Source organism: Sabethes cyaneus, chromosome 1 (genome assembly GCF_943734655.1).
Source record: "Sabethes cyaneus chromosome 1, idSabCyanKW18_F2, whole genome shotgun sequence".
Lineage (NCBI taxonomy): Eukaryota > Metazoa > Arthropoda > Insecta > Diptera > Culicidae > Sabethes > Sabethes cyaneus.
Genome location: NC_071353.1, coordinates 125,606,051 through 125,616,764, shown reverse-complemented (window position 1 = coordinate 125,616,764; position 10,714 = coordinate 125,606,051).

Genomic DNA, 10,714 nt, shown 5'->3' with positions numbered 1-10,714 from the left:
TTTCCGGTTTCTGTACTGTTATTTGAAAAAACTTATTTTTCATTCTCGTAATCACGCGGGTACGCGTACATGTGGATGTGTTTTCGGGGCGCTATTCACATTTTTACGTCCAAAAGTGAATTTAGATCGTGATTAATTTCGATCGTTTTACACTTCTGAAGTAAACGCATTCAATACGCAAAGCTTGTGTAAATATGAGCGACAAATCTTCAACAGGAAAACTTAAAACCGAAGTGAGCGCTGCGTGGAAATATTTTAATAAAAATTCAGAAAACAAAATACAATGCAAGAAATAATATTGATTTGAGCTTTGATTTTGATTTGAGCCAAAGCTTTTTTGAAAACTCATTAGTCAAATTTCGACAACTACTACGTTTAGTACTGCTTCTCTATGGTAAATGGTTGAATAATGCGCTCCAGAACCACCATGAGATTCCACAGCTTCTTATTCAGCAACTCCTATCTCTACTTTCTCGTGGTACCAGCCGGGATACGTTACTTAGTGGAAATCGGACAACCGGTGGAAACTAGGCTCGTATGCGGACAGAGAAGGGGGCACTCATGCGAAGGTTAAATGTAAGCTCTCCGCCTGCAGGACGGTTCTCTCGACTCCCAGGAACCAAAGCAGAGGATCTAAAGCCCCTAAAGAAGATGGTTGTAATAGCTGTATCCATGGCTATTATGTAAAAACTTGAATGGATAAACCCCTAATCCAAGGTGTGACGCGACCCGTGCAGAGGATGAATGGTGGAGGGGGTTCTATAAATTCTTTCGCCGCAACGGAGCCTGTGGAGTACCAGGGCGCCCTACACAGCAATTTGCCCTTGCTGCATCAAGCCGGTCACTGGTGCAGAGGAGCAGGACTTGAACGATGCGCTAGCAGAGATTCAGTCCTGATCCTCGTCTATCTTCAACACGCCGACTCGTTGTGAGTCGACAAACGAAGATGTGGCTCCAACTCTCTTCTCACGGGTCGAGATCACTCTGCCTGATCTATGACTGTGTGCTGGAGGGTGGGCTGAAACAAAAGGAGAGCCGAACAGTTATGGCCAGTAGGATGGCTGGACAATCACTCAAACAATCTAAAAATATATAACGTCGAGTATCCACCCCTGGGTTACTCAAAAGTTGCCGAGTCTCAATAAGAGGTCTTGCGACAGGACATTGTCCGAGCAAATATCATCTTCGGAATCTCATTTTCGTACAAGATATTTAACCTCGGAACACTTGCTCTGCAATTGTGGAGCACAAATAGTACGCAGACTGCAGTATCTCCAAAAGGGGAGATCTAGTTGGCGTCGCCGATCAGGGTACTAGGTTCATAAACCTAGTCATCCCTGATTGGCACATGTCTCGCTCCAGCTACCAGTCTGTCACTTCCTCAATAAGTGATAGGTAAGCTTGAAGCGTACAGTAAAATAATAAAACGGGACATACCACAATAGTTCAAAATAATGGACGCAGTGGTAAGAGTACCCAACAGAGGAGAAGAAGAAACTGCTTCTCAGTTTACAGGTACAACATGTTTTTACAGAACAGGTCAGTAATAACTAAAGCGAGAATACCATTTTCAAGCTTGATCGATACTTATATGCTAGGTCAGTGAAGTTCTCCCACAACGTTGATTTAGAGTTCCAAATAATACACCCCCAAGTTGGTCGCACCAGCTTTGTTGGATGAGTTCTCCAACATACAGATAAAAAGTTATTTTCATTGAAAATAATTTTACAAATAAAAAACAGGATTTCAATGAATTTTTATCTAAAAATACTGGAAACCATCTGCCGTCAACAATCCCAAATCTTTCAACAGCAAGAGAGTTACAATGCAACGGTGTTTGATTTTTACTACGCTTTATCCCTCACCTATACTGCCGCTACTCGCATAACAGTCCCATTTTCTATGGAGTTTCCTATATCAATGGGACTGTTATGCGAGCAGCGGCAGTATACACAACGAGTAATCGAAGTTTGGTCGATTACCCGATTAATCACAGACGATTAATCGTGTCGAATAACAATTGATAAAAAAATATTCGATTACTCGTTAATCGATTAACCGAGAAAATCGGACATCACTAGGTGGGAGCAACCGGCTAAACGGTGAAGAAGTACTTGGCCAAAATGAACATTTTTATGCGGAAGCATCACTCGATGCTGGCTGTGTCGGATAGCATGCAATGGCCCAGCGAATGGTTGATGGTGCTGGTGAAAACATCTTCCCGGCTAAGTACGATGACGCTGTCATAATGGGCGACGAAACCTACTTGACGCTGGGGGCAACGACTGGCAGAGGACCGAGTATTTTACGTTTCCTATACCAACAACATAAGCGATGACGTCAAGTACATCTCCCCAAAGAAGATCCTTTTGTGGCAGACGATCAGCGAGAAGAGAATGTTTTAGTCGCTGTTGTTTCGTTCGGGGTTTAAGGTGAACGAGAAGATATGAAGATACAGCAACGTGGATAACGTGGATTTGGGAGGAGAAAAAACTTCCGGAGGAGTGGAACAAAGGTGTGGTTTGTCCCATCCACGAAAAGGGCGGGATCAACTCGATTGTTTTAATTACCGCGGTATTACGCTGGTCAACGCCGCCAACAAGGTACTCTTCCAAATTTTATTACGTAGTCCCTAACAGCAAGAGAACTCGTAGGGCAGTATCAGGCGCGTTTCAAGGGGGCTTGTGCTACTACGTATCTGGGGGACACTCTCGAGTAATTTCAAAATCGTTGATGGTTGCAGCAAGGGGATGAACTGTTCTGTATGTTAGTTAACATCGCTATTGAAGGTGTGATCCGGCGATTTTCAGTAAAAGTAGCCAAGTTTGGCTTCCACCGGACAATGACTATTAACGGCGATGAACTGGAAGTGTTTGATGAGATCTTAGATTTGGGTTCTCTGCTCACCACCGACAATTATACGAGTAAGGAGATTCAACGACATATTCAAGCTAGAAGTCAAGACAATTTTTTCTTCCGCAAGACACCTCAATGAAAGAGCATCGCCAATCAAACCAGTAGTCTTCTACGGATTTAAGACTGTAACTCTGTTTACGGAAGACACCCGTGCACGTGAACGAAAGGTATTTCTAGCGGAGTACAAACGGAGTGTGGCGCAGGCGTATGAGTCACGTACTGAAGGTATTACTTCCCAGAGCGATTCCCATCGAATACCTGACGAAAGTCGTCCGTAGGCCGGCCACATCGCAAGGATGCCGTACGACTGTGCACAGTGGGGCGACTCCATACAAATGCTGGCCAAGAAAAAAATCTCTTTAAATCAAGGATAATATGTGGTTCTTAAGTAGTTTTGGGGTGCTGAGCCCGAATTTCAGGATTATTTTGCATTAGAACGAATATATTTTGTGCAAGGGAGAATTTTTAACTATTTTCAAGTATTCTTTAAGTATAATGACGTATAAGAAATGAGGGTCATTTGAAAAACTGTTGCAGATGGATTTTTATAGGATAAAACATTTTATAAAACAATACAAAGCAAGTATGAGCTTTAATAAACAACACAAAATCACATATAAGTTAATATTTATCAAAAATCAAAACTTTTCTCCTTATTAGTTTAATCTTCTTTATCTCCATCTTCTTTTTATTCTTCTTCTTCTTGGTCTTCTTCTCCTTCTGCAGAATCACTCGTTTCACATTTCGTTCTCAATAGTAATATGTATAGCGTTCTCAAGAAGATTTTTCTAATTACATTTTTCCGTTTTGAAGAAGCTATAAACTTTATCCGGAGAAATAAGAAGTCGAATAATTTTATCACGATTTGTATTTTCACACTCATTTTTGCATGTAAAACATTCATCACTATTTTTAACATAAGGCAATAACCTTATTTTCGTGAAGGTCAATTCCGGTCTAGTGATTCACGCCTCTCATACCGAGGACCTGGGTTCAATTTCCAACCCCGCAGAAGTCACGAATGACCCAAGCTGTTAAAGTGACTATAATTAAACAAAAAAAATATTTTTTGGGCTTCTTCTGTCATTCGACCTATCAGCAATATAGTTGTCTAGATTCATTTGTGACTGCGAATTCAAATTCTTTGCGTTGCAGTGGATGTATTATATGAGGAGAATACACTGATATAAAGTGTTTTGGTATGCAAACAATAAGTTTCGAATTTTTATGAAATAATGTGTTCAAGAACTTGTTATGCGAAAATTTCTTAAACTTTTTATTAATTTCATATCTATACCCGTGATTTCAGAACTAATACCAAGATTGGCAAAAGATCTTCGAGCTATATTTTCGTAATTACTATTGCCGTATCCTCCAGATTTTCTCCATCCTCTATAACCTAGTCAATATGCAATATGTACCATGCATTTAAAGCAGCTTATCCAACCATGTAAAGGAGATATCCCATAATTGAGATATCCTACGTTTACTTTGAATGTTTGCTTTTGTCTATACAGCCCGGACTCGATTATCCGGGTGTTCATTTTTATTTTCAGCCCGGATAATCGAATCACCCGGATCAGGGCTTTGATTGATCCTTTTTTTCTATCGCAGTCACACCAACACGCATTCAAGTTCACACCGTCCGTTTAATGGTGAAATACGAACGCTTTGCATAACACAACTGGCAGTTTGCTCAGTCAAACGCCGATTGTACGCAGTAGAACGAACGCGTTCTAAAGCTTTTTAACATTTTCGTTTCGATCAAATTGCCTTTATCGTTTGGAGCAGCGAATGACTGCAAAACAGTCAAATGACTGGCAGTCCACGCTGACGAAAAGCCACCGCACAATCGTATGATTCAATACTACAAAAATAAACAACCACTACATGTGCATGGAAGAAGTCGGTCGGACTCCGTCCAATACAAACGAATATTTTGCTTGCGTCGGACCGATGTCCGGGTGACAAACTATTACTGTGAGCAGCCGATTTGGAGACAAAAAAGAGAAACGAAAAAATACGTCATCGTATGCTTCCAGTCAGTTTGCAGTTTATATTCTCAAAGCGCAAAGCAAAACGGGAGATCGACTGTTTGCTTTTGCTGAGATGCCGCATGAATTGTAAGACGGCAGCAGCGCAAGCGGCAGATTGACTGGATTCAAAAAACAGTCAAATGATCTTTCAAAAAGCGGAGTTTGAATGCGGAAAGTATGCATTCACGGCAGTCACATTCAACTTGCGATCCCTTTTCAAGCTCTGATCCGGATAATCGAATCATTATTTTTGGAACAAAAAGTAAAAGTAAAAAAATTGATTTCATTACCACAGGATTTATTTTTGTTTTGTTCGCCGATAATATAACAGAGGAATTTTGTAGCTTTAGGGAGGTGAATCAATACTTGTCAAGTAAGAATCATCATGTAGCATGAAAGCTATAACATTAAGGTTTAAAATAATCCATCGAAAAAAATTTTTTTTCATCCGGATAATCGAGTCTAGAAACCCGGATAATCGTATCCCCGGATAATCGAGTCCGGCCTGTATTATTGAATTCCGATATAGTAGCCTTACAAGCGTAACATCTGTACTTTGCGCTACTCTGCGCTAAATGAGACTAGGGTTTATTTCTTATTCCCGTCGTAGTAAGGAAAGCCACTCTAGTTTTCATCATTTCTTAGGTGGATTTAATGAATACTCCAAAAGTTCTTGTGCTGATTTTACTCAAACACACTTACCTTCCGATCCGTGCCCTTTGGATTTACTAAAAAGCGATTGTTAAAGCATTTTATTCAAATTACGCAACTGACTTTATATCTTAAATTCGTCGTAGCGTTTTAAAATCCGCCCATCAAAATTTTTCATCGTCCGAACTAAAAATCACAATAATGTTTACGAAGCTAGCGCGTATGTATTTGTGTAGGACGGCATGACACATGTTATTCTGCAAAATTTCTGCAGGCCATGCAAGTTTTCCCGGCTGCAGAATAACGACAATGCGTTGCGTGAGTTATTTTCATTTTAGAAATGGTGGAAATTGAAACGATTAGTCGACATTTTCTTCTTCGTCGTACGAAAAAACGTAGAGAATTTGGCTGCTAGAAATTCTTTAACGAAAAATGGCATTTAAATAAATCTCAGCTCACTTTGATTGACATGATAGTCAAAGAACTAAAATATTAGTGAATAACTAATTTTCATTTTCATTTTTCATTTCATTTTTATTTATTTATCCATCTGGCCAAGTAGGCCTCCATGAAATTGCATTGTGTGTCATAAAAATCACTGATATTTTTAATAATTTGTGTTGGATAGGACGGGAATAGGCAATTACGACGAAGCAGCAACATACCGTATATCCATTTCATATTTTACGCTAACTTTTACCGGTAGTGTCAATAGTGGCGAACCTTGACTTCAAAACTTTTAAGCGTGTTTGACGAGAAAATATGTCACTTTTTAATGAAAATTAAAATTGTGGCATACTATGATAAAAGTCAATAAATGAGATTTATTCAGCACTATTTTTTGAAGAACTTTACCTTAGACACCGTTGAAATCCGAGCTACCGTTAGGCATGTTTTGAAATATTGGGTTATTTTTCAAAAAAAAAACGCTAAGACCTGCTGAGATAGCATACTTTTAAGATTCATAGAAAATTCAAATTTTGTCATATTGATCTAAAATTTTGGATTTGAACACTTCAATAGTATAAAATCACAGGAAAAATACAACGGAGAGTCGAAATGAACTTTGATTTTGTGGCTGATGGCCAGCGATTCCCCACTGTGCTGTGCAGTGAAATCTGTTCACTTTAAGAACCCCACTGACGCCACGAGTAGAGGGATCCAAAGTGCTCCTCCACCTCCATCGCCACAACTCCACCAGGTTAAGTCGACTTGCGTGTGTCGTCGGCTGTGGCCGTCGACAATGAAGAAATCTGACCTTGTTCCTGGTTTTACAAGTAACCTCAGTCAGCTGTGAATTATTGTTAAGTGCCGTTTTCTTGGAATCACATGCCAAGAAACTAGTCAAAAGGAGTGACAGCGTTACAGGCTATTCGGGAGCAATTTAATTGCTCTTTCTGGGTTGATTTGGCAAGATGTTACTATTCCAACTCGATTAACCAATGGTACAATGACAATGGCGTCACTACCCAATACCCAATTGCGAGTTGAGTATGGAGACAGCCTCCAAAATCGTCTCGATATTAACATCAATGGCACGCAACGTAATTAATGCTCAATACCGCATTGCTGAAAACGCTTGTGAACTTCTTTTACTGAGGAGCGACCGCAATTCTCGAAATATGCGTGCTAACGTAGCCACTCTGATTCCATCTCTAGTGACAGACAATGTTTCAATATGATGAAGTGCTTAAAATAAATTCAACTTCAACGTTTGCCATGAAAATATCTAACAGGAAAGATGTCAGAAGGTTTCCCATAGGTGCACCTTTGGTTTGCTTCTAGAAGTCATCTCGAAATGATTGATTTTTACTCAAAATTTTCACCGAAACCCGTCGTTTACATAAAACACACAATTACTCAAAGTTGAGTAATATTTTTAATTTTCTACTTGTTGTCACATATTAAGTTATTTGTTTTGGGGCTAATCTTGTATTTCATGATTAGAGATGATTACTATATAGCTAAATAATGCATGATTTTCCCAATGATTATTCTATTTCCAATCCCAGTCCCATTCCCAGTCCGTACGGACGATGGAATCATTGTTCCGTATTTTTTCAAAGATGGAGATGATCACTACTTAAATGTATCAATAATCATTGATCATCAATAGTATCAATGTAGTCCACTGCCTGTTGATGATTACGGACTCTTTTTATCCCAATTATAAGCATTGAATCTGGCCAATATATGGTTTCAGCACGACGGCACTGCGTATCACACAATGGTGGAAACAATCAATCAATTGGGAGGCGAATCCATTGAGCAATTAATCTCTCATTTTGTACCTGTAAATTGATCACCTAGATTATGTGATTGTACGCCCTAGACCTCTACCCAACAAACATCTTCGTTTAAGAACAGCTTATTCAACTATTGTATAGCTAGAACCAATGGAACAAGTGCTCGATAAGCTTCTAAACAACAAAAATGTTCCTTGGGTAGACTTTTTGTGGGGTTTCGTAAAGTCACACGTCTATTGAACTGCGAAATCACAAATTTTGCGGTTCAAATTTTCAGGTTCAGAGTTACAAAAGCGGCAGGTGTCGGATGATACCTTGCCGATATTCTTTAAATGATAAAGAGCGGGGCTGTGTCCTGTTAAGTGTCCCGTGATCGTGCGTAGTTCACTACAAGTGAAATGGAAATACTTATTGTGGGTTGGTTCGTTCGAAACTAGAATACTGCACACCGCTACAGAACCCATTTTGTCAATCGTCAGTTCAATGTACCACATGGAGGTGGTGTAGGACCTCTTGTTTTTATTTTGTTTTTCAATCTAATATCTATCAAAATAAATCCGTGAAAAATTTATGATTGATTTAAAAAAGATGTTGTAAGTCCATCATGAAACGAAAAAACATCAAAGTTATGAAAAGCGCACGATATATGCACAACGATTTACTACTATCTAGTGCTGATCGATAAAAATTATATCTTCTTCGATTCACAGTACAGCATGTAATCAAACATATATTTAGACAAACTTCAGCACAATTCATCCGAAATATATATACACAAACCTATAAAGCGCTTTTGAGATAAACCGATTGGATCCATTTCCACTCCCGAGATGCCTTCTTCATTTAGATGTAAAACCTGTATCGAGAGATACTGCAATTCACCCATCTCGAAGACTTGTCTTTCGGACGGATGCCACTACTGGAGGTGAAGAACAGATAAGAAATGTGAACCTCTCAGCCAGCCACTTTCGATGATACTACTCGAGCTGCAAACAGGCGGAACCAATCAATAACCTACGCAGTCCTCCTCCTGTGCGGATATAGAAGAACGGACCCGGCCCTTCGTTCGTTCCGACCAGCAAGAACGAAATGGACTGAGGACGAGCAGCCACATACCGCACAGAGAAGGAAAAAAAGAGTGGTCGATGCAGTAGATATACCCGATAACTATCTATAAGGTGCAAATATCTCGGGGTGCGAAGTATTTCCTTCCAGTACTTCTTTTTTCCTTCAGATCACTCGGTTAAGCAATTAAAACCGTAGTAGAAAGCGTCCACTACCAGTGCCATTTAGTGCTTTTTCTTTCTCAACTTTCATCACAGCAATCAATAGGAATCGGTATTTCCTTTCTTTGCACAACGGTTTAATTTATCGGAAAAAAATATTTCAGTCGGGTGAGTGAAATGAAAAAAACAATAATTGCATTTATCGATAAACGAACCGTTGAAAATTCTCCGAACTATGTGCTCAGTATACAAACATCGGCGTTTTTTCTTCTCGACCATGTGCCAGCACTGTCAAATATTGGTTTGTCAATTCAATTTAAATTTAATTTTTTGTATTTCGTTATCCTTTTCAATAAATAAACGTCACCGATGCGGAAAGCTATAACGCAAGGCTGGTTTAAGTCCACGGAAATATATTTTCGCTGCATTGTTTTGGTAGGTTCTGTTCAATATTTGTAGTCTGGTTAAAAAATTTATACAAATTTTTCAAACCATGCTCAATAAATAAATCCTTTTCGGTGGATTATCTAAAAGGGCGATTTGATAGGTAAAAATCCTGGTAGAAGGAACGTAAAAACAACACTACAATGTTTCTGAAGCTTACTTTCCCATAAATTAGTAAATATCTTTTTCCATAAATATGTGTGTGGTCTCATAATGGAAAAATCTAAATTAAGTTAAACATTTATACATACAAGACACGACTGATAAACCAATTTTGACAAATACCGGATAGAAAGTCTCCTTTGTTAAAGTTCGGCTAAAACTTTTAGATCCCTGAAAATATTTAGAAAGATTAGATCTCCATAAATTCTCCGCAATTAAATCGAGCAAAAAAAACCAGGCGAAGTTCCACTTTTTCTGAACACCCTCTGTGACATTCATTGTGGGAGGCAAACTGAACACCTCTTGGGTGCTTGCCTGCTGCTCTCGGGGCAAGGAAAAGTCTTGCCTTGAGAAGACACTTACGCCCGCAAAACATCTTCATACTTGGAAAGGGTATCTTTATTGAAGGGAAAAACATTGAGCCGATAGAAAAGCCATGCAAAGGACAACCATATCCGAATAAATCCCTCTCGCTCAATCACGACCGACCTATTACTACTGGTGGGTGCTGCTGCTGCTGCTGCTGTTGCTGTTGTTATTGCCTGCTACATAGTATGACTGTCCGCACACCGATTCCGTTCGACAGAAGGCGGTATGGAGGAAAAATCACTTCAATACATGTAATTTTCCTTTCTCTTGTCGTTCTGTTTGCAGACACGGGAATTGCTTTAGAATACTGTTTTTGCTTGTAGCTAAGGATGCGTTTTTGTTTCCCCCCTGGCAGGCAGTCACTTCTCTTTCTATTGGCATCTTTTCCTTGAAAAATTCAACATCTTCCACTACCGACCACCACACTGCCGCTGTCTTTGTGCACCGTCGCGAAAGGCGACGGAAAATTTCCGATGCACACACCCAACATTTTACGCTAACCCACGGAATCAAACGCTGACAGATTTATTTCGCTGGCAAAATAATGCACTGTTACTGAGCAATCACCCCCGTATGTATCGTCCATTTCCATTTCGAAGAGATTTCCTTTGCTTCTACGGGAAAACCATACACAGCTTTTGCCCAATTGCTTCACAAACTAGAG